The 23,551-nt window shown below is 34.6% G+C and overlaps 1 protein-coding gene across 1 annotated transcript in view; it reads left to right on the top strand.

The window, feature by feature from the left end:
- LOC108977185 overlaps positions 1-23,551 on the top strand; it is a 62,200-nt gene that overhangs the window by 20,258 nt on the left and 18,391 nt on the right. The window contains exon 3 of the mRNA XM_018946763.1: positions 15,283-15,355. The gene's annotated coding sequence lies outside the window, so the exon portion shown is untranslated. The remainder of the gene's footprint in view (positions 1-15,282; positions 15,356-23,551) is intronic.

Raw genomic sequence — 23,551 nt, 5'->3', positions numbered from 1 at the left:
TTTTTGTTTTGTTTTTTTGTAATGCTGAAATTGCTGGAATAGAAACGGTAACCATTATTTATATCAATGAATTGATTAAACATTCCTGGTAGCTGATATCGTATTAAGCTCAATTATACTACGTTTAAGGCTGCGTGTTGGAAATAATTTCGTTTTCGACAGTTTCAATAGCCTATACCATATTTAAAGACAGGTCTTTACGTTTAATCTGTTTTGCGCACTAAACTCGTTTGGCTTAAAAATCATACCAAACCATGGAGTTGTAGGAAATTTCTTTCTTTCAGAGAAACCCATGAAAATTATACAAGATGCAAGATTTGAATTTTTTTCGCTTTTAATTCACTAATATTTCAATTTTAATATAATATTGCATACAAAATTTGTTAAAATTCTATAATTTTGAAAAAAATATTAAAAAAAAAACCTAAAAATTTCAAAGAATGTAAAATAAAACTTTTACACTTTTTGCAAATTTTCGTCAGTTTTTATATTATATCTATCAAAAGTAATAACAATTAAAATTTTTGAGTTATTATTTTATTAATATTGACATATTTTTATAGTGACACATAATAGATCATGCCACATTTCCTCTAAAGAGTAGTGACAGATGAAGTGCAAAATTGTATCTGTTTTCATGTTGATTAGTACGATTGCTGCTATCTCAAGAAGCTGCAAAAGAAATGATTTCCTTTTTAACAAATTTTTTAACTTTGTCATATTTTTTTAAAAATATTATAATTAAATTTTCAATGACTTGTTCTATCAATGTTCATATGATAAATAGATACTAATATAATACTAATACCGTGTTTCAAATAAATCAGCTGATCCGAGATGGAGATTTTGTAGTAACTACATCGAAGAAGCCGTTTAAAGATGCCGCACTAAGCCTACATAGCCCCAAGCGCAACAAGTTCTCAAGGCTGCATCTCCAAAACTATTACTCGGCTCAACTTGAAAATTGAGGTCAATATTCTAGAGATGTTGTAAAATTTATATTTATAATATAATAAAGTTTCTGAAACCCCTAAACACTGTCGTTGCAGTCGTCCGCTAAACCAGTCTAGTTGTCACGGCACTTAAATGGCTATAACTTCGAAAATAATGTGAATTTTAAAAAATACTTTTAGAGGGCTAATTTTGAATATCTAAATTGAATTATTAAAAAACATTTCGACTTTTTCCAATTTCTGAAAATACCACTTAAGATAAAAATCAGATTCGAAGGATAAGCTTTCAAGCGTAAATTTATATTTAAAAGATATACATACCTACATTTTCCATCAAAAAAAGCAAATAAAAATACTATATTATGAAGGCCTTACAGTTTTTCATATGTTTTCATACTACTAGTATTAGTACTAAGGGATGCTTAGAAACGCTCTTTTAACTCTACACAAAGCAGTATCAGCAGTTGCAACAGAGAATAATTGAAAATGCTGCAAATCATAGAGGCAACAAATCAATCAGAGCCAACACAACAGACGTCGGACCAACTACAGAGAACAAACATAAAATTTGCCATCCTACGCATACTACTTGCACATACATACATATATACATATAGTGTGTAGTACATAACGCATTGGCTTCAAGTCACTACACTAGCAGAGGCTGCAACATTGACACCGCTATGCATATCAATTTTGCTGGCAGAAAGGTGAGCAGCATTGGGCTAAAATGAAAAATGCAATTAACTGTGTGCACAGACACCATGCCACACATGCCACAAACATAACTCTCTATATGCATACCCATCTGCATGTTTGCATGTACATGCAATGGCAGCGAGACCCGTGCTGCAATGTTACTTATTCGTGAAGTCTAAGTTTTTTTGTTGCAACAGTGGCGCTTGCCGGCATACCGCTGGCAACTGCCAAGCAATGTGATAGAAATGTTAGACTCGCTGGCAGGTGAAGTTTGCCGCGCCTAATGAACGCTGGCAGCATGGCGAAATGTGGCAAGCGGCAACCGCACACCGGACACTGTGGGTACACTGCAGTGGCGCATGCCGCATGCCGCACAAACACCAGTGCGCCAAAATATTTCTACTTAGATCTGTGGCATGCGAAAGCCGAAAAAAGTATACGCAAGTTTTTACGGCTACCTTTTGTGGCATATTGTTTTTTGTTGTAGTCTTAAGTTTTTTTTTGTTTTTGTAATTTTAACGGTTTTTGTTACTTTTTTATTATTATTATTTTTTTTTTTTGTTTCTGCTCTACTGTTTGCGAAAAACTGGGTGTGTTGCAAGTGTACGAAACTTGCAACCACGAAAATATGTAGAAAGGGAAGCGTGAAGTTACATTTGAATAAGTGGTCGCATTACATACATACATATGTACATATATCTGAGTAATCGTTTATGTGGCAAGTAATACAGATTTGTGTACATACATGCACATGTATGTGATTGTGACTCTACACTCTTGCGGCAAATTTGAATTTATGTTGCCACTGTCGCATTGCATGACTCACCAACTCATAGCAGACAGCTACACTTGCCACTTGCCACTCACCACTCACCATTTACCATTCACTACTTGCCACTTGCCATTTGTTAATGTGCCATGCTTGTAATTAAATCAGTCTGGAATTTTAATTTTTAATGCTATACAAAAAGAAATTACTGCTAATGCTTCGTGGCGTTGCCGGCGACGGCCAAAGCGAATAGCAAACGCAGACAAGCCCGCAGACTCCGCTAGAGCGGTATGGTGGCTGCGGCTTTTACCAAATGCTTTTCATTTTCACCTACTAAACTTAAGAATAATAACAATAAAATCGTACAAAATTTATTTGCGGCAATAATTTGATATTTTATATCGTAGCGCCACTGTGTGGCAACATGAGGAAAAAGATCACAAAATTAAAAGCAACAAAAACACACAGGCACTAGACAACAATTTGGTACAGACGAAAAGAGCAAACTTAAAAACAAAGTTGCTGTGTTGGTATATGTGTGTGTGTGTGTGTGTGGTAGTGAACGACAAAATCGGGCACGAAAATTGAGGAAGACATGAAAAAGCTTTTATCTACAAGATGTCTATATTAAACTGAACTTAACTACCGTGGGCCAAATGCAGACAGACAGGCAAACAACTAGCTTACTACAACTACACACACATATATATACATATCTACATTCGAGTTTGTATATCCGTAAACAGTCGTTTATACCCCACCTTGTAGTCATAGCAGAGTAGTAGCTATAGCGTGGCGAATGGTTGCTCGCCATTCAAGCCGCCAACGGCAGCACCCAGACTGTCAGCGCAGCTTCGCTAGCCGTACCCTGCAGTGTCTAGGTACAGCGAGAGCTACATATATAAATATGGTGCTTACAGCATATATGCGCCAGCTAAGCTGTACCGCTTGTATTAAGCCGCTGCCTTGATTCCCGACTGTCAACAGCGCTACACTAAATGCTTTAAAGCCTTGATTTTTATGGCAGAGCGGTGATCTGGCGTAGCGCGCTTCAGTGTTTAGGACCTCTTCATTACAGTTAGGTGCGCGGTTATTAAAACGGGATTTATGCTATTGACTGAGGGGTTCAGAGCATCCTGGGAAGCGAAAGTTGATATGATTACTTTCGATCAAATAATTAGGTGCGAGAAATCAGCCGTGTGCAGGGTAAGATGATCACTGGTTCTGAGTTGGTTTGAATATTTGCTCTCATACATTATTATTTGAACTTGTAGAAACTTCAGTGAACAGCATAATATACAAAAAAGTGCTGATCCCTTTATCACATATTGTGGTGATACTAATTTTTTATAGCATAAGCACTTATTATGATTATTTGTTTAGTTCTGGAAAGAGCATTTTTTTCGTCTGCAGCCTAAATTAGAAAAGGAGCTCGAACCAGCAACGAACTAAGAGGTAAACAATAACAGTTTAAAGACCAGTTTCGTTGATACCCATTTATTCTTACAATAACAACTACCAATTTCGGAATTTTGAGAGAAAAAATGAGTGAAACGAAAGGCCTATAAGCATTATTTTCAATCAAAAACGAAATATGGTCTTGGAAGTTAATACAGAGTTGCACAGTATGGCAAAATTTCAATTTAAAACTTATGTTGCAAAATTATGTTGTATGTTGTAGAGAATCACTTGCTTAAACATTTTTGTCTCCAAAATCTGAGAATAATTTTTATATATTATTTTTTTGCAGCAAAGTAATTACTTCTAAAAAAAACTAAACTCATTAGTTACCATAGCGAAAAAAATCTCTATCCCAAATAAACTGAGACCCCACCATTGGAGTTTCTGGTTACGCCAGTGTGCACACATGCCGCACACTAACACTTTCACACACTTTCAACTTAAGCAACAGCAATAAAGTTATTGTTGTTATTGTTGTTGCTAACGTTGTTCTACTAATGTAAATGCTGTTCAAGCGGCTGTTACCATTTTTGCGCTTGTCGCTGTGTTGTACTTCGACACAAACACACACACAAGCGCCTGTACATGGCTGTGCAGCTGATGAGGACTAATTAGTTTTAAGTTCTTTAGTGCCTCGCTAACAAAGAACCTGTAAGGCCGACCGACGCGCAACGCTTGTTGCCTGCCACAGCGGTGCGTTGTTGTTGCTGCCACCATTGCCATTGTGTTGCCGTTGAAACTAACGCAAAAGGCGCTTTTTTCACAGTGGCTGCATAAAGAGTTGTAGTTGTATGTATGTGTGTGAACACATATGTATATAGAAATATCTGAGTGTCGATGTATATCAGTTGCTTTGTAGCGCTTGCCGTTGCTTTTTCAACTCTTCCGCTGCTTTTATTATTGTTATCTGCTCGTATTATGTTAGCTGTTATAATTGTTGCCTCCCCATAATGGCAAGAAACCGCTTGAATTCTGCGCCAAAGCAAGTGCCCAAGTGCTACAAATATATGTACATATGCTGTTGTTTGTAAATAATAAAAAAAAAATGAAATTAAATAAAAAGTATGTGAATAAAAATATATAAAACAAGTAAAATGACAACGCTCGCCACAGCAATAAGACATTAAGAAAGATGAAGACAATGAGCAAACAAACAAAAAAAAACAAAAACAAACTTGTGATTATCAGCAGTAAAAACTAATGCTGCGGCCGTTCGACCCATGCGAGCAGAGTGACCACACTCAAACAATAACAACAACAAAGCATACAAATGGTCCGAATTTTCGGGTTTCTTGCGCAGTCGTTGTTGCTGATTTTACGCCACTAGTTGTGGTATGAAGTAAAAAAAAGAACATATGTATGTTGCCACAGTCATTTTTCAGGTATTGATGTGGCCGCATTGTTGGCTAGTGAAAATTGAAAATTGGTTGAAATTATTTTGGGCGTAAAGCAAATGTCTTTGGCAGTTTCGTTGACGACAAAGCGTTATGTGTAAGCGTGTGCATGTGTGTTGATATATGTATGTGTTTTCAGATGGGTTTCTTATTCCTTGAATTTTACGCCGTTGAGGCTTAAATTTTAGGTTTAATTGAGTTGAATATTTGAGGTCAGGAATATAAATATAATTTGGGGCATCTTCATGCACTACAAATCTTCATTTTTACAATGAGAACGCTTTGTATGTATCTCAAAACATATATGTAAATTTATCGCACATATGAGATCTGTACATCTTTCTACGTTCTGGGTTTCAAATTCAGCTCATTCAAGCATACAAAGTTTATATTATGCTAAATTCTATCACTTTTTAGGGATCAGTAGAGTCTAGTTCTAAAATTAGAGCGTCTTGTGGGAGAAAGTGCGAAAGTTAAAAAATATACAGATGCTATTGAAGTATATATAGTATTTCAATGACTTCTAGATGAACAATAAAGTTAACTTACATTGGGTTCTATTATTGATATCGATTACTTATGATTATGATTTTTGTAAATTCTGACTAACTAACATCTACAAAGTGCGAAAATATATTAAAGATTCGTTACAAAAAAGCTTTCAGATGTATTGAGTTAAATGGAGATGGATTTGGAATAAATTATGAACGATTTTTGCATATAAAAGATGAATATAAATGTTCACTCCGCTGTGAGTCAACAAATACTTTGGTATGTTACTGAGCATCGTGCTACAGCTATGAGTATAATCGTTGATTAATTCTGAAACAAATTTCGTTTCCCTTGATTAAGTAGTCGAACTCTAGGAGGACCTTGGAAAAAAATATCTCGCGCTGAGGAAGATGTTTCTGTTAAAAAAACCTCAAATTAAAAAACACACAAAAATGAGATATAATTATAGTAGATGAGTGTAGATAATGATCGAAACACTAGTCAAAAGTTGAATATTTGACAAAATGGTGAGTTTCTAAAAAATACGTCGTTTTTTAAAAACAATTTTACACTTCAACGTGGTATAAAAAAGTCGAAATTATTATCAAAAATATATAACTCAATTATTGCATGACTAACATGTACAAGAAGATCATAAAAAAATCTCTAACCGAACAAGTTTGCTGTTTCGGAGAAATTTTATTCATCATCGACTCTAAATACAAGGTTTCGAAAAAGATCATTAAATGTTTTGAAAGCCGTATATACTATATACATTTTTTCCATAAATACTGGACGCTATTTAAAATATACTATATATATTATCAGCTAACATGTAAAATAACGTATCAGCAAATAAATGGAAATTGAATTTTTTATTGCTAATGGTTCACTACTTCATATTAGATCATAAAATCAACCAATATAACCGATATATAACCAACGTATAACCAATATATAACCAATGTATAACCTACATATAACCGTTTTATAACCAAAACTAATTTTTTTTCAATACTAGTGGATTATATTATATAGTTTTTCTTTCGTCTATAAACTTACGAAAAGTGATGTTACGTTATTTTGCATTTTAGGTGACGATATGTAAACTCGATATTTATGCAAATAAAAAATATTTGTAGAAATTCACATGTACATACATACATATGTATATATATATAACCCCTTCATAGAAATTGATAACAAAATTTATGAAACCTAAAGGAAAGTATTATATTACATATTCACTATCCATAACAGTTTAACAACAGTAAATGTTTTTTTCCATTGAATGAACTTTTATTTTCAAATTACTAAAACTAGCCCACAACGAAGTTTAGCGTACCTTTTTATTAGCAACTTTATCTGAAAACTGCACCGACCAACGACCCAAAAAATCACGCCAACTACAAGCCAAGAACTTTTTCTTGCTACCGAAAAATCTGAAAACTTTCAATATTTAACGACCAGAAGCAATTTTCAAACGGTCAGTGCTGGTCAAAGGACGTTTCCCAGTCATTGAACAATTTGGTATATTTTATTCCTGTAAAGGCGCCTAACTACGCCTCGGTCCTTTAATCGCTTTCAATGAAATTTACGACGTTAATGGCTGTAAAATTGTTACGACTAAAGTTAAAATTTCCAATTTCCTCTGAAAATCAAATGCTTACGAACCACAAAAACTTATTGTACCTTTGTACATATTTTTGACTATAAGACACGCCCCTTGCCCACCTCTTGTTATCTAACTAATAATCAACACACACACACACATATATATACAAACACCAAGTGAGCGCAATGAAGCTGAAGCTGTGAGCGACACACCGAATGGCTGGACTATTTCAAGCGCCTTCGTTGACAATCGAAGACACGGCTGCCGTTGGTTGTTGTACGCACAGCTGGTGGAACTACTATTAGAATAGATGCTGCCGCTTAACTGCTGTTGGCGTTGCTGCTGCTGCTATTGTTGTTTTGTGTTGCCGCCGCCGCCGATAGCGTTCTGTCAATATAGCTGGGCATAAAGTAAAGTAAAGTAAATTGCTTGGAGAATTCCCCAAATACCCTTGGGAATATGCCCCGCCCCAAAATAGCAACATTAAACGAAACTGTATTGTTTGTTGTTGTTCTTTTTATTGTTAGTGTGAGTGTCGAAGCGCGCATTAGACGCATTAGAGCAGTGTATACGTGAAGTGCAGTGCAGTGGGACGCCAAGCACCAAGTGGGGTTATACCCATTTGAACATCTTCACTACAGTTGAACACCCCGCCTTGGGATATATTTATTGTGCGTATTGTCTGTCGACCAGCACAACAGGAATTTATCTTTATTACCAGCATGATGAGCATGTATGTGTGTCTGTATGTGTATATTAATGTGTCTGCGTCGGTCAGGAAGGAGAGTTTTTATAATGCCCGCGGGAAAAGCTCTCTAGGAAATCTTTATTGCTTTAAAGTGGTAGTTTTCTTGGCAAAATGGTTTGGAACTTAACTGGTTAAAAATGTGAGCTATTGCGGGCACTCACCAAAGTGAATAAAGAAATTTATATTTTGAAGTTTATGAAGCCATATATTTTATTTTTTACAGAAGTGGTCTAAATATATTCTCAAAGCTTCGTCAAATTTCTGAGTGGATATATTTGGGCGCCAAGGGCAGCAGGGCCACCAATATCGAATTTTTCCTCGCCTGTTTTGGTTTCATACTTGAGAGAAACTATTTTATTCACTTTTTATTTTAAAGGGACCGGCGTTCTAAGCTGTCCATGTGAGGTCCCTGTTAGAATCAACCACATAATCTGAGCTATGGTAGATATTGAAGTTTTCTCTTATCTTTCTTCTACATTTCTACTAAAAATATGGTTCTGCCTCTTTATCCGTCCTATAAATCAGTACTTTCCAATGCGAACACTTTTCCAACAAATAATAATAATAATAAAATGCTAATTCGGGAATAAGATTTTTCTCAAGTCCAAAAGTATAATTTTGGTATAAGGTTCTATAATAATGATTGTAGAAATTGTATCTTTTTACTATTTTTATGTAATAATTACCCAAAATTCCTTTTTGGTTCAGAAGATGTTGTCATCTCTTTTCCTTATACAAATTTCAGATTATTTTTCGTTTGATGGTAAAAATTAATAAGAAAAACTTTTAAAATAGGTAAGATCTTTAGCATTAATGGGAAAAACTCTTCTAATAAGTTAGTTATTTGGCATTCTCACTTGTTTTGCTGAGCTTAAAGAGCATTAAAAGCGTCAATTGCTCTATTAAACTTGTGTACGCCGATAAATAAATTGATTCAGTGTCAAAAGGGTAACCATATTTCAAAACAAAAAAAAAAAACATATTTTAACGAAAATTTTAATGCATTTATTTCCGATTTTTTTTTTTTATCAGTAAACCGTTGACAGGCTAATTAAGTGCCGTCAACATGAATGTAATTAAGCACTTAAAGGCTAGGCAGTATCTTCTTCTATTCTTTTTTCTAAAGGCATTTTATTTTGGGGTGAAATTGCCGCCACTGTAGCGCGGAAATTAAACCCTTGTTCACCAAATTTTCGTGCGGAACTCAATTACAGTTCATTTATTGTATGCCAAGCGCTTAGCCGTATCCCCTGGCTCCTTCATTACTAACGACATGCCCTACAGGGCAGCTTAGCGTACGCATGTAAATGGATTTGCGTGTATTTGTGTTATTAACGCTGAAGATGCCTGGGGCGATTTTACGACAATTGTCGGCAGATGCCTGCCAAGTTTTTTAAACCTGTTGTCAGCTTTACGCAAATACGCATATGCCATATACCCTCGTGTGTGTGTGTGCGTGTTGACAGCGCTGTCAGATTTGGAAAAACACACGCGCACATACGCAAATCAGAACTATATATGATTGATGTGCACTGTCAACGCCCAACGCTTAGCTGCAAATATTTATTCATGCAAGTGCACAGCGCCCAAGAAAAAAATGTTAAAGTAGAATAAAAACTGAATTGAAATGAAAAAAAGGGAATTTAGAAAAAAATCACGCAACAATGCAGCTGTTAATAGTAGACATGCCATACTTGCCGTTTGTTTATTTACGCGCTGCGTTCATTTGTTTGTGCAGCGCGCATTTTCTCCATCTCAAATGACAGCGGCGATAAAAATAAAAATTGCTATCGAATGAAAAATGGGCGCACATGGTGACAAAAAATGCGCTGCCCCGCATCGACCCGCTTGCTGGCTGCCACCATTGCTGCTATAAATGTTGTGTGAGCGTATGTGTATGTGCATCCGCGTCTGCGTTTCCCAGGATCATGCCACTAAGCGCCGTGGGTGTCCTTTTTTCGCTGGCTCCCATGCTTACATATTTATTGCGTCATCAGTCGTCGTCACTAGGCGACACGCTGATCGATCTGTCAACGCTGTTATTGACTGCTCGTTGCCGATATTTTACTCAGTCTGCCCATTCTCTCCGCTTTCGCTTGCGCTATAGCCATCTCTATCAGCTGCACCTTCTCCTACGCTCATTTGTTTTACCAGCAGTGAGTGTGCTTAGGGCATTACACTAACTTTTTGTTATTTTTAATTTTTTCCCTTTTGTCTTTCCGGGAATGAAGTTATGCGCTTGTGTATACTCCACTTCATTTGACTGACAATTTATTATGGAGAAGTGCAAATATTTTTATCATTTCCTGCAAAGAAATTTCGTAAAAATAAATTTTATGTTATTTCGCTCATGGAAATTACTTTTAAATCCACTTTTACTTTATTGTTTTTTTTTTTGTTGTTTTTATGTTTGTCTGTTTCTCATCCGAAGTTTTTCCAATTTATATTAAGGCAGCAAAAGATGAGTTTTCTTCATCCCCCACGAAATTTGTTAGCATACTTACAGGCGTACGCCCATGCCGTTGTCAAATACAGCTAAGTTTATAAATAAACACACACTTATCTCTAAACACACACTCACATATTTATATACCTATACACTTAGGTAGTAATTTTAGCTATCGAATTGCTTTGCAATGCTTGCCAATTTGCTAGCGCACATTTTTAGACGCAAGAAAACACACTCACGTGCAAACATACATTTTCTTTAAATATTTATATACTTATACATATGTATATAAGAAGTTTGAAAGCTCCGTAGCGCACACCGCTGCCATTACACTGCGTATCGAAGCTACTTAATATCTTATTTTCACCTGATTTCCCTCGAATTTCGTAAGAATATCATTTGGGTGCATAGCAGCGCCCCACCTTGCCATGCATACATTGATTTAAATTATGTAAATTCGCATTGTGAAAGCACACCAGCGGCAACAGTAGTGCCGTCAAACGAACGCGCACTCACCCTCCGGTGTGTTAGCTGTGAATTCACGTATCCTGATATAACTGATAGGCAAATCTTCTTACTTTTTACACGAATTTCTAACTCCCATCAAAATTTGCTACACTTTGATGTAAGTAATACTTTGTTTTTGTGATTTCGTGCGTGTGTGTTGCAAAGGCTTTCTGCCGGCGTTGCTCCCCTCATTCGCTTTGTGAATCTCAGCATTTCCCAACGGCGTTTCTATTAATTCTTCTGTAATTCTCTTTGCGCTTTGTGAAAAGACTCCAGTTGATTTCTATATATTATGAAAATTATGCAAAATAATATCAGAATAATTGATGATGCATAGATAACGCAGAAGAGTGAAAAGAGTGAGTGCTGCCGATGGTGGGTGTATAATGGTGCAGCTGCGGCTGCAATGCTTTTAAAATCAATTTCAGCGAAGTAGACTCCAGTGTCCAGATTAGCATTTCAAGCGTGTAAATAATATTCCCCATCGAGAGAAGACTGAATAGCATGTTCGTTGAAAGGATGAGCGGCTTCAGAACTTAATCATAATATTACAATTATGTATTATGTATCATGTATACATATACATATATATATATTTTTTTTTAAATAATATCTGTTGACATATTAAAGAACAGGGCGCAATTAATGCACTAACTTTTTGATAGCCCGAGAAAAAAAAAATAACATTGCGTAATAGAACTATGTTAAAGTTTTGCAGAATAGATATCATAGCAAATAGTATGTAGTTCACCTTGTTCGTAATATAGATATCTGGGTTCAGCTATCCTTAATCTGATATTTAGAGTATTTTCTCTTTTATTTAACGCTTACAATTATTCGGCGGAAACTTTTGAAAATGTATCAAGTTACTTTTCGGAACAAAATTGAACTAGTTACTTTTCGGATTAAAATTGAACCCGTTACTTTTGGACATAAAATGTAACTAGTTGTATTTGGGAATAAAATGTAACTATTAATTTTTTAAACTAAGCCATTACTAATTTTATTTTTATAAAAAAATGTATTTATGTAAAAAATTAGTAATTATATACGTTAGTATAGCTGTGGCATGCGCGCTTAAAAGCCACTGTCTATAACGAAAAAAAAAAAAACGAGACTTATTTATAGCTGCAAGTTCGTCTGTACCTGGGCAATATGTCTAATTGCCTTATCTATTCAGCTTCTTTTTCATGTTAAGCTGGCTTTTCTCACCTTTTAATACCTTATTTATGACCAGTTAAGTATTTACAACTATTTTTTCTGCACCAGGCCTTTTATCAAAACATAAATTAACCAAAATGAAGTTGCAGGTGAGTGAAGGAAACAAACGACGCCCACTACTTGCAACTGCACCTGCTCTACCATTTTTTTATTATAAAAAGGAAAATAAAAAAAAAAATATTGCTCATAATCATCAAACGTAAACATTTTTATCTGATGACATATAACTTTAACGATTTCAAGATGGAATTGATATAATTACAAGAAAACAATTTGGTTCATGCTCCACTTTCAACCTAATGTCAACTAGATACGTAGAATATTAACCTTTAACCTCACTTTAAACGCTCAATTTCTACAAATGTACGCAAGAAAACTTTACGTACATACATATATAAAGCATAAAAAGATTGTATGTGGGCATAGAGACCTTCTTGGAAGCCAAACTGAACTATAAATGGAAAAGGTATTAAAATTATATAGTTTATTAGGCCTAACATTTGATTTAAGTTGCTTAATATTATACAGTATATTTCATATAGCAACATTCATTAATATTTATGTGTTTGTATACTCATCTAGTAATAATATATATGCATATATAGGATCGCATACACGTGCTCAGTGCCTCGAATATATGTATGTAAATTTTTTATCTCTTCTTGCCGCCAACAAAGTCCTGTCAAACAGAATTTATTATTATCGCATTTTGTTGTGTATTTAATGTTTTAACATATAAACATTAACACAAACCTTGACGCAAACAAAAAAACCCATAAAAAGCATTATATCCAAAGTCAAGGAACAAATAAATAAGCAAGCAACAACCACAAGCGATGAAAGAGGATAAATATACACTTGTTCCCCGGCATATATAGCCAGCGATGCAGTTTTATTGATATTTGCTTGTCGGTTTTTCTCGGACACAAAACACTTGTTGTAAAAGCAAATAAACCGGCGAGCATTGGGTAAAGCGTAAAAGCGAAAGCGGTGCCTAACAAAGTCGTTTTATTGAAACAGTACAGAGAATAAATAAGCAGAGGAAAACCAGTAAGAATAACACTTGAAGAGATGCAAAGTGCCATTTTAGGATAATTCTTCGTTCGCGCTATAAATGCGTCGGGTCATGCCAGTGTTTGTGTGTATGAGTTGGCGTGTGCATATTTATTACGAATATTAAAATCGGAAATAAAAAATGTTGTGTATAAACTAACTGTATAAACAGCCGGGAAGAGGTGACATGAAAGCCGGCGTTGCATAAGAAAAAAAAAGCAAACACATAAAGCATTTATGGCCAAGGTTCAGACGAATTTAGAGCCATGAATAATTTGCGCTTCTTTGCCTTTCGAGACACTCAGTGACTCTAATGCGTGTATGGCTCAGCAGGTGGAATTACCATTTGGTGTGTAATTGGATACTAGTTCGAGGTTAGTTTGGAAAGTAACTAGTTAAAATTTTGCCGGAGCAAATATAATAATAGTTTCTCTAAAGTTGGGAACTGACAAAAGGAACTAACTACAACGGAAACTAGTTACAGTTTAGTTCGAAAAGTAACTAGTTACAATTTTACCAAATGAAGTAAAAAAGTTAAAACGAAAATTAACTGTTTGACTTTTTAATAATTACTAATTTTTTATAGATGATATAGATAGACTAGTTACGGGCTAGTTCCGTACGTAAATAGTTACATTTTTTTTTTCTCGGTACAGAGTTAGTTACAATTTACATTCGATTTTTGAAGTTAGATTTGACCCAGAAAATTATTTCATACATACATATTTTTAAAGTGCATCCGTCAAGCAAAAGCACAAAAAATATCAAGTATTAAGGTCTGTCTCTTCAAAAAAATTTCAAAAATCTGCGTTTTTATATTTAAGATTGTTTACTAAAATATATGCCGAAAAACTTAAATATATATTTTATCAGTATTTAAAGAATTTTCAAATATATTCGTTGATTATGTGAAGCTTCTGTAATACAAGTCTCAATAAGCCTCATTTGTGTTAATTGTATTAAAAAAAAACCATAAAAACAGAATCTCCATAATTCTAAACTCTAAATCCGTCAAGTTTTTCAATTGTCAGGCTTGTCTCAACAATAAAAATTTAGAGGAAATCCACAAAAAGATATTACTGCTATATTAAAGATCTAATACTCAAATAACAAATTTCAAAATTTGTAGCAAAATTCACCGTTAAACAAGCAACCGCGCCTTTTTGTACACAACTATTCGATTACTATCTCTATTACTCGAAATATGATATGCGAAAAAACCCATATACAAACTCCTACGCCCTCGTCGGTCATACCTATTATGCATGAGGCATGTGTTGTGATAACCCTGCGGTCGGGCCCAGCGCCAAACGGTATAGAAAAACACTTGAGAGGACGCATATGAAAATAAAAGAATCTTTGGAATGTGTTGAAAGTACCAACTTATAATGGTTTATGCGCACAAAGGCCAAGCACATTATGAATTCGAGAAGTAATAATAAAAACGGCACACACACACGCGCACACTCAGGCCGAGGCAAAGTTGGTAACCTGATCGCTTACAAGGAGTTGTTTATCCCTACAGAATTCAGACACTTACATGCTTATAAAAATAATCATAAGCACATTTAGAAGTCGCATGTTTTATGACGCTGTTCCATTATATTATCTGCCTTAGAATGCATGCACGCGAACGCGTTTTTGTTATTGTACGCATGTGTGTGTGTGTGTGTGAAAATATTTGATAGTCATTTGTATGTGTACAGCCATAAAAATAGAAACACGTGCGCATGTGGTAATGGCGTTTTTTGACTCGCATATCTGCGCGCTTCGCATAATGATTGTTCAAATCTCATAAGGATAATAATGATTGATATTTGACAGCCAAGGATTTCGAAATCTTTTGTGCATTTCAAGTATCAGTTCACATTGTTAATTCATTTTCTTATGCTTCCCTTTGTTCTGCTCTTCTTTCTTGCAGTTAACCACTACAAAAACATAAATCGAAAAATAGAAGGGAAAATTTTGATTCATTTGTTGGCGCACAGTGTGTGGTAAGTAAATATGTAAGTGTATTTAACATAGTTAGATTAGATTGTGCACATGTATGGAGTAATATAAATTTGTTAACACTTTAATAGGCTAATAGTGTAAACAGAGAAGGGTCGCTTTGGTGCACATATTTATTTATGTATATATATAAACTACTCTGTACATATGCTAGTGTTGCACTTGCTACGACTGTGGCAGCTGGAAAATTTATGACATACATTTATTTTTGATGAATTACTCGTTAGTGATTCGAAGAATTAGAGGATTTAGAAGGCAAATATGATGATATATGTACATGAAGTAGCCGCTAACTTTTCGAGCACCTTTGAGACATTTTTCAATATAATCTTTACATTTTCGGCAAAATCATTTAAATGTTTTTTGCAAACTAGTTTTTACTATAGGTGTCTTGATTATATATTTTTTAATTATTCGCAAAACAATTTTTTTATTTAAATGTAAGAAAGTTACCTACCTTTGAAGGTAGTATGACAAGGTATTAAAGGTAATACCAATGACCAAGATTTTGGAACATGTAAAGAAACAAATTATTTGTATTTTATAGCTTAAATCTTGTTAGCTTCAAAAGCGTTAGCCGAGTTTCGCATTCTTTTCTACTCGCTTATCAAAATCAGTGTAAAACGGAGAAAGTTGGGCGCTTTGGGAGAAGGCGCGAACTAATTTCGCAAAATAGCCTCGTGACGTGCGCGAACTAGAGCTTCACATTTTGAAGAGTATGTTGCAGGTTGTTGGAAGGCTGATGAATGGACTTCTAGATAAACGTTTCAAACAGTGAAAAATAAAAATGATAATATTTGAATATATAGAAGTGAAGTTATGTTAGGTAACATTGCTGATCCAGAGATCGCACTTCGACTACTATATGCAGTTCTTTGTGAAGCCATTAAAGGAGAAGGAGGATTATAAGTAAGCAAAGTGTCTACTGAGCAATACTAATTTGCACAACCATTTAATTTCTATTCTCACCACTTCGGTGTGATGTCTGAGAATATGAGCTTCCAAGTGTTTAACCCTTTATATCGGAAGGAAGTGTTGAGAAGTTTCCAGTTCGTCTCCTTCCACACAACTTATGCATTTAGCATCTGGTAAGACTCCCAGCCTAACAACATGGATGCCGATAAGGCAATGACCTTTTAAAACCCGCATAATTAGGGAGAGGCTAACTTTACTGAAAGCAAAGGACTCACTGGATCTTTTATGATTGATCTTCAGCCAAAGGAATATTGCAACAGCGTATGAGCCGATGATAGCTCAGAGCCGGCCGTGCTCCTGTGAATACTAACTAACCAGTAGTGGAACACATGAGATAAGGAGGACCGACCCGTTCCCATTATACTGATAGTGGGTTTAGGATACCTTTCATTAGCAACTCGTTAGCTTTACAGTTACTTGCAATTCTGTTATGAGTGACTCGATGCCTTACGTAACGAGGTTAGGTATTCCTTAAACAGCTTTGAACGCACGGTTAGTGATATCGGAGTATATAGTGCTCTGAAGAAAACTTTACTCCTGAGCAGCAAATCTACCGAAAGTTTAATAAAGTAACTCCGGAAGCCTGAAACTAAAGTTAGCAAAGGGTTCCTGACAATATACCCCTTATCCAACCTTCCCCTAAGCTTTGATCCATCCGTAAAGAAGTTCGCTGCACCTCTCCGCCGACGGCTCTACCCATCCACAACTCGCTTGCAGTTATGTGGAAAGAGAAAGAGCCGCCAGAGTTTGATTAGGCGACTACGTGATCCAAATATTAGTTTGTCAAAAAAGTCTTGCGGTATTTTCGCTAGTTGGCGCTGAGAGGGCGTAGTTCTAGTTTTATTCGTCGCATTGGGTCATGCTATACCTTTTTAGAAAGCTCATTTCACGAGCTAACACGTGTTTGATTGATTCTCATTTCTTTAAAGTCGTTCGTGAGTTATAGCGTCACAAACATGGAGGAAAATAATGAGAAAATACGGCATATTTTACAGTTCTACTACGATAAAGGCAAAAATGCATCTCAAGCCGCCAATAAAATTTGTGCAGTTTATGGACCCGATACAGTTTCCATTTCCACCGCACAACGTTGGTTTCAACGTTTTCGTTCTGGTGTAGAGGTGGTCGAACATGCGCCACGCTCCGGAAGGCCTGTTGTCGAAAATTGCGATAAAATCGCTGAATTGGTCGAAAGAGATCGGCATAGTAACAGCCATAGCATCGGTCAAGAGCTGGGCATGAGTCATCAAACCGTTATAAAATAAAAAAAAATAAATAAATAAATAAATAATACCGCAAGACTTTTTTGACAATCTATTATTTGGTAAAAAGTCAAAGCGTGTGAGGATTCCTGAATGTTTGACATGTGTTCATTTAGAAAACCAGAATCTCTGTGCTTCAAGGAAATTTGGTGGCCATATGAGTACATATTGAGTATAATTGCATAATAAAACGCTCGAAATGCAAAAAATTTAGTAAAACTTCAAATAGCTATTGGAAATACTAAAATTTCTTTGTAAAAATTCCAAATGTATAGAAATAAATATAACCCGTACAAGTTGTTCTGTCAGCTGGTGGAAGCCACAAGTGCTAATTTACCATTTCTGTTTTTCTGCTTGTGGTTTCGAAAATACGAAATTCGAAATTGTTCGAAAACTAAATGACAGGTATCCACATCGTGGCACTTGATACCTACAGCGATAACACAGTCATAAGTTCGCTAGGTGCTCACAAGAAAAAAGTCGATACCCGAATTAGCAATGGTGCTCGGTATACCGAAACAAATTTCGCACTATTGCACACCTCAGCGGGGCTCATGGTAAATATATATGTACTCGTATATGTAAGAGAAATTTATCACACAAAGCCGCTAAAGTAGGCGTAAATTTTTCACAATTTTTAACTAAGTATTAAAATGCATAAGTGACCAAATGTTGCATTAGTAAATCAATGTTGCATGAGTGTTGCTGAAATCACTTAAAATTAATACCAATTAGCAAATCACTGCTTTGCTTTGGCGACCACCACAAATGGCTATTTAAACAACAACAAACATATAAAGAAAGCCAACAGCGGATTATTTATACTAAAAAATCATAAATAAATAACGGCTTTCATGCCACAAATAGCATATTAAAATCTAATTAAAACTAAGCAGCGTATTTAATGAATATTCATTAATACAGTGGCTAATGCATCAATCGAATGCTCACTAAATATTTATTTAAATACCAAAATATATTCTATATATGAATAAATAAAAAAATCGCAAAAGTATTAGTGAATTATTGATAGAAAAATGGCAAATATTAGTTTTATAGCAGAACACATGTGTGTGTGTATAAATGTTTGCTTTAATGAATGGCGTATTTAAAGTTGCAAAGAAGTGCAATTAAAGCAAAAACGGTAAATAAATAAATTATATATACATAAATACATACATATGTAAGCAAACATAAATTTAAATATTTGCACTGATGTTCAAACACGACACTTGATTACAGCTAAAACAAATATTGGTGAAATAATCAGAGAATTGCGCCAACACATGCACATACACATAGAAGTATATGGCAAAATAAATGGCGCTGCAATAAATTGCAAATTAATTATGCGAAACAATAAAAAAAATTAATTTAGCAAATTTTGCGCAAAAGCACACCCACACACACACGCACATGCATGCATACACATGCAATTAATGGAATCGCAACAATCGCAACACGTGACCCCGTTACGTTAAGGTGGGTTTGGTGAATTTGCATAATATTTACATTACGGTATTCTCTCCGTTTTATTTATGCGAAAATATGGTGGGTGTAGCGGTGCAAAAAAAAAAAATATAAATATAAATAAATTTAAGCTTCAAAAAAAATTAATCGAAATGAAAATAAATAAATATTTAACAAATGGAGTGCGCTGAAATTGCTCGGCATTATGTTTGCCATAAATAAATTAACAATTTGTTGTATTTGTTGAGTGAAAACGGCGCTTTGATTCATTAATATGCGCAATTAATGCTGCGGCGGTGAGATTTGCACTGATTTGATTGCACACGCGTGATTCACAGCGCAATCGAAAGCGCTGGTTATAGCGAGCATTTCGCATAACGCGTTGAAATAATGTGAAATTGACCGTATTGAAAACGGTTATTGATAAAAACATAATTACGAAATTATTAATAATAATTATGCACCTTTCAAAACAGTTAAAATTTTTTCGATTATCGTTTTTCAATTGGAAATGATGTGAAATTGACCGTATTGAAAACGTAATATTAACGCTTATTGTTTTATAAATAAATATGCAACTTTCAATGCTGCTAAAAGATTTTCGTTAAACGTTTTTCAACTCGAAAACGCGTTTTCGAACATAATACAGCTGCATACATACAAAAATGCTGACCAGCATATTGCTTATGGTTTGAAAAACCAGCAATTAGTTTGAGAACCAATGCGTAGAGCGCCCTACTGCGTGCCGAAATGACGATTTTAAAGCGAGAAGATGCGGCTTAAGAATTGCACCTATTGCGCCAGTGGCCGCAGCTGATCAGCAAATGAAGTTACCAAAATCCAATTTGGCATGCTTGTATGTATGTGCACTCAAATAGATACACACTTACAACTAGCACTGCACGTCTTTGTGGGAATGAGCACGGTTAGGATAAGCCAGTGTGCAACACAGCGCTAACACACATATACATAGAAAAATGTAGAAAAATGTATGCACTGATAATGAGCAAGGCTATGCTGTTGGCCATAATGTGGGTAACCGTCCAATAACTAAATGCCTAAGCTATGTGGAGCGCAAAAGTTTAATTGAAAATAATACGCCAGCTGTGGTTATGGCCAATCCAGCTGCGCCTGATTGCGGCACACAACGGTAAATGCGGAGAAAGTTGCGCGCAGTAGAAAAAATTAGATTCCAGGAAGCTCGCTGTTTTGAAAGCTTCTATTCTATAATTATTAGCATGCTGGAGGAAGCTGAAATAATTGCAAACAAACTGGAGCTGAGAAATTAAAAAGCATTACCGAAATGTGTTATTAAACATTAAAAGAAAACGCTTGAAATGCGCTCAAAGAATTTTATTATTTATTTTCTATGTTGAAAGTGGTTAAAAATAAGTTTTATATTCCCCAAAAAGCATCCATAAAAGTTAAAGGAAATTTAGCCTTGCTCACCAACTTTCCAGTAGCAATCGACAAGTGCGGCAAGCACTTTACACACATACATATTTAAATGCTTATTTGTTTGTGTGTGCTATGATGTGATTTTCAGCAACTCATGCTTCCAGCTCGTTCGAACAAAATTTCGTTGCTGTAAATAAGTAATTAATTGCCTAACTACCGCAATGATTACGGCGCATCGCGTAATAACATACTCACGTGAGTGCCAGTACAAGAGCACACACTCACATGCGTTGAAGGTAGCGCCCTCGTGTTATTGCCTACTTAATGTTGGTGAAAAATTTCTAATTAATTCTACGAAACATTACTTGCGAGTGCAAAACGAATTGTTAACAACTTGTAAATGCTGCAGCACCCAGTGGCTTCAACTATACATATTATATGTATGTTTGTACATATGTTGCGCTGCGTAAGCACACCCGTAAATTTCTCACTCCTATATGGCATACTCATTTCGCACAGCATGCGATCAGGGCGCGTTCAACGGGGACCCACTAGGCCCGCTCCAATCAATCAAAGAAATATTTCTCATATGAGTGCGTGATGCTGTAGTATGTGTGTCTTATGCTGCTCAGGTGTATTTGTGTTGTTGGTGGTATGCATAAATTGGATTTGCCTATCCACCAATATATTTCTGTGTATGTTTATTGCTTCTGCTTCGTAACTTCGAATTTTATGGCTGCTTTTATAACTGCCTGAATTATGGCCACCTTTATTCTTGGCCACTTTTACTGTCGTTGTCCGCGCGCACAAAGCTGGCAATGCTACCACAGTTTCCGCAGTCATTCTTCGGCAGTTGTTTTCATTTATGGTTATTGATTGGGTGTTTTTGTTTTTCGCGTTTTTTTTTTGTTGCTTATGCTGCTTTACCTTTACCTGCAAACAGCTATCATTACATATAACATATGTACATACTAATGAATATTCAAGCGTAGTTATATTTATGTGTGTATGTAGATATGATTGTGTGTATGGCTTGAACTTTTGCTTAAGTGCAAGTAATGAATTCATAATTAATCTCTGCTTTTCGTGTTATTTATTGGTAATATTTCTTGGCATTTAATTTTCTCCTTCGACAACTTCAGCTGTGCTCGCTCGCTCTGAAAATATATTGTTTGAGGTCAAATAAATATTGCAGCTGACATTTCAGTGGCTAAAGTGGTTCCATGTTTATTTATATGCCGTTTTAAAGAGATTAATGTGGAAATTATGGAGCTGATTTGCTTGAAACATACGGAAATAAAAAAAAAAAAAAAATTATGAAAAAAGAGGAAAATAAAAAAATATAATTTATGAAAAATTATAAAAGTTGTTGTCTAAAATTAATAGAATATGCTTGTATACATAATTTTTTTTTTTTTTAATAATTCATAAAATTTTTATTTATGTATATGGTAAATGAAAATGTTTATATGTGATATAAATTAATGCTTCATAAATATGTTTAAATATTTTTTTTGTTTTTATCAAGGACAATTTATTTTTCGAACGTATAATTTCTTTTCACTTATAAAAGAAAAATTTTGCAGAAAAATAATATTTTTTGTTATATACATATGTACATAAAAATTAATATAAGACTTGTACAAATATTTATATTTTTAATATAAGAAATATTGAAGCTAAATTTTTGTAGGCTCATAATATGAAACAAAGCAAAAAGCCGAGCATAAATTATCTTCAATTAATTATCAATTATCTTTCAAATATTCACAATCAATCTAAATGACTGATTTAAATCCCGTTGATAGTGGAAACACAGCTCTTTAGTAGTCAAATAAATTAAATATAAATAAATTAAATGCAAAGAAATTAAATAAATATTAAATATTATATTATATTTGTATAATAACGAAGTAATATGCAAAATTTATATCCATTTCACGTCAGCATAAACACTTGCAACGTATGAAAGTGATGTGTAGTTCGCTTAAGAGCAAAGGTCAAGCTGCAGCACTCTCAATGCCTTAATGCCTGATGAATCATAAATCACTAAAATATACAAACCTCTCACTCCAATTTACTATACTAGAGTTCAGTATAAACATACCATACACATACAAATATGTATATGTATATATGTTTATATATTTTCATAAATATATAATTCCTTATGCTCATAATTATTCCACAATAGGAAATTTAATTGATGGATCCACATTATTCCATTACTTTTGTTTTAGCGCAACATATTTCTGTGGCATATTATAAATATATTTACGCCAATGCCTACACATTATTATATGTATATGTGAAATAGTATTGTTGCAAGTGTGTGCAATCACTCAAATCCAATGGAAACTCAAAAGGATGTCGTGAGAGATTGATGGCGAAGCAGTCTGTATGCCTATGGCAACGCTACTAAGTTTTCTTGGCAAATATTCAGACCATAGAAGTTTGTTTTAAATATGTCTGCTCTATTAGGGTGATCTTCTAGTTCAGAAAAATATATTTGCAATTAATTTTTTGAATTTCCTAAATAAACCAGTTTAGTTAGATTTAGAGCAAATGTGGAGTTTAACGAGTTTAGTCGAAAGGAAAAGTAATATAATCCAAAAGTTTGGCCGTCAGAACGATATTAATCTTTATGAATGTTTTTTGTTCATTTAAGTTGACTGCAAAAGTATATATGCCAATGTATGAAATACTGCCCACTCACTTTTTTGTTGTTGTCGATGGAAAAGTTTCTGCCTTTTCTGCTATTCTCTGTCACGCATTTTTGCGCTCTACTTACTGAACTTGTCATGAAGCACGTCAATGTATTGTTGTGCGTGCGGCTCTAAGAATGAGCTTTATGATGCACGCAATTTATCTAACAATTTAGATTAATTACAATACCACAACTGTAAGTTGAGACACATAAGTATATAAGATATTTATATTATAAAGGTATATAATGTAGTACATATGTGTTATAAACCTAAAAAATACATATGCCAACATAGAATTATGAATTTATTAAGACGAGGCTTTCATTTATTCTAATTCGCAATTAAATTTTTTTCTCAAATATTTTCT

The sequence above is a fragment of the Bactrocera latifrons genome, unplaced genomic scaffold (genome assembly GCF_001853355.1).
Source record: "Bactrocera latifrons isolate USDA-ARS-PBARC rearing strain unplaced genomic scaffold, ASM185335v1 scaffold_116, whole genome shotgun sequence".
NCBI lineage: Eukaryota > Metazoa > Arthropoda > Insecta > Diptera > Tephritidae > Bactrocera > Bactrocera latifrons.
This window is presented reverse-complemented; position numbering and strand designations above follow the sequence as displayed.